Source organism: Tupaia chinensis, unplaced genomic scaffold (assembly GCF_000334495.1).
Source record: "Tupaia chinensis unplaced genomic scaffold, TupChi_1.0 Scaffold000515_1, whole genome shotgun sequence".
In the NCBI taxonomy this organism is placed as follows: Eukaryota; Metazoa; Chordata; class Mammalia; order Scandentia; family Tupaiidae; genus Tupaia; species Tupaia belangeri.
The window spans coordinates 3,919,744-3,925,578 of NW_006160028.1; the positions used below are offsets into that span (position 1 = coordinate 3,919,744).

At 45.9% G+C, this 5,835-nt stretch overlaps 1 protein-coding gene across 3 annotated transcripts in view; it reads right to left on the reverse strand.

Moving 5' to 3' along the window:
- LPP (LIM domain containing preferred translocation partner in lipoma) overlaps window positions 1-5,835 on the reverse strand; it is a 791,955-nt gene that overhangs the window by 733,045 nt on the left and 53,075 nt on the right. The gene's annotated exons all lie outside the window — the stretch shown is intronic.

The window sequence follows — 5,835 nt, forward strand, 5'->3', positions numbered from 1 at the left end:
GGGTGATTTCTCACTTTCTGTCTCTATGTCTCTCTCTCTGTCTGGCGAGCGCGACCCCGTGCCATTCAGTGAAAATCTCCAGAAAAAAAAAAAAAAAAAAAAGCTTAGCAGATGTACAGGCCACCTAGAGAGAGAGGTGAGAGGAAGGGAGCGAACAAGAACTCAGGAAGGTAAGCTGAAGTTAAATGGTTGCAGCCTAGGGTGACTGAGTTTCTCTTTTTCCTTTCTCCCTCTTTCTGTTTTCTTTCAAAATGTGCTAGAAAGCAGGTATGCTCACCCAAGAGAAAGGAGGGGTGAGAAAGCAACCCCCACAGGGGATGGCCACACTGCAATCCCTCCTCTCTCATTTCTCCTTTCAGGATTTCGGACACGCATGCACATGCGCCCAGTGTGTTTTACAATCCGCAGGGTCTGGGACTCAGACCACACAGCTGGACATGTGGGATCCAGCCACCTTAACCACTAGGCCACTAGCTTCCCTAAACTCTGTTTCTAAAATCACCATGTTTTGTTGTTTGAGAAGTAAAGCTCTGATCACACTATTGATGCGTTTTTAAAAAACAGGCTCTTTGGCCCTTCACTGACAATTGCAACTACAATTTAATGAGTGCTTACTTTGTGCTGAGTATTATAAGTAGGCAGGTACATACAGTATCTATTTAATCCGAACAACAATCATACGAGCTAGTCTCACTTCCATATTACAGATGACGAAATAACAACTTAAACAAGTAAAATACACAAGTCACAAATACAAAAGACCAAGAGGCAAAGCCAACCCCTTGCAATTCTAGACTGCATTCATCAATCTGTCTTCTTTCCCATTGCCCAGACTCCTCCCATCTCATTTCCGTGAGAGGAAATCCACCTCACATAACTAGCATGTATAACAATCAGATATAACAAACATATGTCCAAACATAGTTGAAGAAATTCCTTATTCGTTCCTGTCTCTCCACCAGCCCCGAGGATCAGGAACCTGTCTTTTCTGTACCATGCAAGCAGTGGCCACTCGGTAATGACAAGTAGTAGACACTGTCTTTGAAGGTTGGGCTAACACAATACTTGCTGTAATACTTGCACAGAAATTAAACCAAGCTCAGCAAGGTTCCCAGGGTCTAAAAGGGAGACACAGCAAAGTGGACAGAGGCAGGTTGAGGACCCTATGCATGGGGGGAAGTGTGCAGGTTTTGACCCTCCAGTCAGTGCTCCAAAAGCCTCAAGAAAAAGCTTGATACGACATTCCTTGGAAAATACAAAAAGCCATGTCCCACTAAGATGAAGATTTGAGTTAAAGGAAACACTTCTAACAAAGCACTCCTGTGTTAGCAGAGAGTTCTAGGAAGTGAGGTCTCAGATCCCTCACACCCAGGACTTACGCTAAGCCACTTTGTCTTAGTCTTAGGAAAAGGAGGGATTAGCACAGCAGTTTCCAAACTGTTTTTTTAGCAGCAAAACTTTCCTTTTATATGAATGCTTTAAAAGATGCTTAGTTTGTAAAGCAGGTAAAAGCAGAGCTATTGGGGCTAGCTCTAGAGTTCCCCCTTTTCTTCTCACCATTTTTCACCTCCCTGGGCGCCCAATCCAAAGGCCATTACTAGAGGTCCCCAGGCTCAAGGAGCACAACCTGGAAGCCCACCAGGCTTCTGGACTCTCCATGGCACCTTGCAGCTCTGGCTGCAGTAATTGTCAAGGTCTGAGATATACTTCAACAAGCTAGTCAGCCCGTTTACCTCTTACTTTTAAGAGAGGACTTAAATTAGACTGTATTTAGGACTTCTGTTCTCTCAAGCAAGTTATTCTGTCTCCCTAAACCTCAGTTTTCTCATCTATAAAATGGAAAATAGTATTGTTTATCTACATAACAAGGCTTTTCTGAGAATTAACTAATCTAGTTAGCAGAAGGTTGCAATTTAATTCTCCATATGCTCATCCTGTCCATGAATGTATCTAAGTCCACAGGTGGAAGAGTGGGTAATGTGATATGTAGAGCAGGGCAAAGAGGATGTCCAATAAGCAACTGGGGCCCATTTCTTTCCTTCCTTCTCTTCTGGACATGTCGAACCTGAGCAAACAATACGAGAGCAGCACAGGGTAACCAGGAGAAGCACATTTGTGTCCCCAATTTTCTACAGCTTGCCTCTGAAAGTTTTTTAGTTTTTGTTTTGTTTTGTTTTAGAGAGGGTTTTGCTACAGGGCACGTGTGCTCGCCAGAAAGACAGAGAGAGACAGAGAGACAGAAAGCGAGAAATCACCCCCCCCCCGGGGAGGGATGGCCACGTTGCAATCCCTTCTCCTCCATTCTCCTCTCAGGATCTTGGGCACGCAAGCACACGCGCCCGGCATGAGTTTAAGCCACCGGGTCTGGAACTCAAACTGCGTTCAACTACATAGGGGTCCAGCAACATAGCCATTACGCTAACTGCTGGTCCCTGAAAGTTTTATAGTTTGAAATGCATAGCCATCTAGGCTTCCAAGAATAACATCCAAGGGAATGGAGGAAGAGAAAGCTGAGTTTCAGAAACCACTGCTTCAGGGCATCAGCAAAGGTGGATTGAGGTCACCCGCAAAGGTAGAAGTGTGGGGAGTGAGTACAGAACAAAGAGGTTCACAGACATAAGAGCTCGTAAGAACTCCAGTGCCCTACCAGTACAAAATGTCATCGCTTACTATCACCGCAAGCAAAAAGATGAGCCACTGTAAAACAATAAGCTGGGAATTACCCATCTTGAGTACCCTGCTCCAGCTGGAAGATTCCGCATTGCTCCCGAGTTCTGACCACAGTTTCCTGAAAGTGCTGCCAGTTAACAGCATCTCATCATGCCTTTCTCAGCTGAACCCTCACCAGTGCTCAGAGCTGCACAAAAAATAACAGCCTGCCCAGTCTCAGTCCAGCACTCTGGGCCTCCAGGACAGATCCCCAACCCACCTTTCTAGCCACATCTCCCATTAAACTAGATACTGCACGAACTCCTGGTCTAAGGCAAAGCATGCTAATTCCACATGACTGCAAGACTGGGTCATGGTTGGCTCCCAGTGCTGTACCCCCAGATCTCAAACCATGCAGCAGGGAAGTGAGCTCCTTGGGAGTGTTCTACTTCTGGGGAGGAGTGGTCCATAGTGTCTTCACTGACCCAGCCTTTCTCTAAGGAGGGGAATAACAAGTTTCAGTCTGTCAACATCCACAACATGGTAAAAAAATAAAATAAAATAAAAATAAATAAAATTCTGTATTTCTTTGTAGTTAATAAAGTTTTTCACTTTTTTTTTTTTTTAACTTGCCAGAGGGTACATGTACTTGCTGGAGAAAGACAGAGAGAGAGAAACAGGGAAAATGAGAAAGCACCCTCATGAGGGACAATCACGTAGCAATCCTTTCTCCTCCACTTTCCTTTTGGGATTTTGCAAAGACATGCATGTGTGCCCAGCATGTTTCTCATGATGCAGGTGTGGGACTCGGGTGATGCAGTCTGCCATGTGGGATCCATCTGCCTTAACCACCATGCCACTGGCTGGCCCCACTTACCTCACCTTTCTAAATGCTCTATATCAAATACAACCACAATCCCCATGTTACAAGTGCTACGGTAAGAGGCTGAGCTAGTGGCCATATAAAGTCCTCTGGCTGCCCAACCTCTGCACACTGTATTCCCTCCCCAGTAGCAGGTGCAATTAAGCCTCGCTCTGAAAGGTGCAGCCAGATCACCACATGGCTGTGGGCAAATCCCTCTCCTGCTCTCAACCACAGCATCTTCATCCATAAAATGAGGGTTTGTCAATGTCCCTACACATTGACATACTCTCTTCTCTACCCTGGAAAGAGTTCATAAGTGAAACTTTAGGGAGGAACTCACCAGGGAATGTCTCACACTCATATGCTTGGCCAATTCATCCCTGAGCTCCCATCCTCCAAAGCCCATTAGGGAGAAAGAAGAGGGCTGACCCAAATATTGAAAAGCCACCATGACCCCACAGGACAGTACAGGGAGTGCCAAATGGCAGCCATCACCAGGTAGACAAGCAAGCTGCCTCTCACGAACTGCAGGCATGGTGATGGCAAAAGACCTCATCAGCAAATTGCTGGTTTGACTGGCAATCAATGAGTGCACGATGCAAGGCATACACAGTACATTCCCACGTGCCCCGGAGCCTATGGAGAATCCCTCTTTCCTCAAGATTTATAGGTCAGTCACTTCCCTCTTTAGGGCTGACCTCTCTGCTGTCTGATCACAATGTTCTCGTGTGGATGTGGAGACAATAAGTGCATGGCAGGCCACCACGCCCACTGCATATGTTTGCCAGGAGTCCAAGTCGTACATTATTATAATTAGCCAAATAGTCTTATAAGTAACAAGTGTGATGAGCCAATTGGAATTACGCAAAGTAGTTGATGGTCAGTACAAACTAAAACTCATATCAAATGAAGCATGACTCTCCTGAACATTCCTGGCCTCTCTGTTTCCCAGATTTGTCCCTAAAACCCCCCAATACCTCAGAGGTGTGCAGCTACATACCTGGCCCACCTAGCTCTGTCTGTATACCTCACAGAGAGGCCTCCGGAAATGTCCATTTCTGTTCTCTCTTTACCTAAAAAGAGCCTCTTGTAATGTATCACCTTTTCCAACAACAGTCCCAGAAGTACTTCCAGTCTCACATACTCTTCCAGAACTTTGCTACTTCATCAGAACATAGGATCTACTTCACCTCCCCTTAAACCCAGCTGAGTTTGGGGCTACCAGAACCAACAGAGTATGATGGAGGGATACGCCTTTCTCCTGAAGCATTCTAGATACCTCTCTCTCTCCCTTCCTTACTTCATCCCTCTTCTCCCCCCACCCCCTACCTTACTCTTTCTTTCAGGCTTACCCTTTGAAAGCAGCCACCATGTTGTGAGGCGGTCCAGGCCACGTGGAGAGAGCACGTACAGCTATTCTGATGAACAGCCCTGGTAAAGGCCTCAGCTGATGTATGGATGAGTGGGCATTCAGAAGCCTCAAGCACCCTTCCAGCTGGAGCCCCAGGAATGGTGGAAGAGAGAATCACCCTCTTTTCACTCTCAAAATCCTGACCCAGACACCCATGAGCATAATAAAAGGTCATTATATGTCACTATGTTTAGGAGGTAATTTTTTACACAGCGATTAACAGCTAGAACAAACCGCATCCTTTTCTTTTACCTTCATCTGTTACCTGCTCTGACCAGGGAACCCTAGCAGAGAGGCACACTTTCACCTGATGAGCCACATTTTTCACCGAAACTTATTTTTCCAGAGTTGTCAGTGGTGGGCAGAAATGGAGCAGGGGAGTACTGTGACAGCAACAGCCCTGGAAGGTAGCAGAGATAATGGGGAACACAAAGAAATAAACCTGAACATGGAACCCAATGGCCCCAATGTGCTCTGTGTCTACTAAATAACTGAGAAGGTAAGCTTACCTCCCTGGGCCTCTGTAAGATGGATGAGAAAGTAACACCTGACTGTTGAGGACGAGATGAAAGGAGAGGTCAGCGGTCTCCACCCAGTCTCTGCAACATCAGATACTGGATTATACCCCCTAGACCTCTCCACTGACCCAGGACTGCCATCGGCAAGTGTGATTCAAGCCCACAGTGCAGTATAATTGTCATATCAGTCTCTCCCTCAGCATCAAGCCCAATGTCCATACATAACAGGTAGTTAGGAAACATAAAGCCCGTGTTATATACCAAGCAGAAAGGTTACTCATGTCAAGGCAAGAAGGTACAGTGGTTAGAAGTTCACCCACCAAGGTCTCAGCAAGTTACCAAGTTACCTAACGTCCTTGTGCACGGATTTCCTTATTTATAAAACAGGAAGA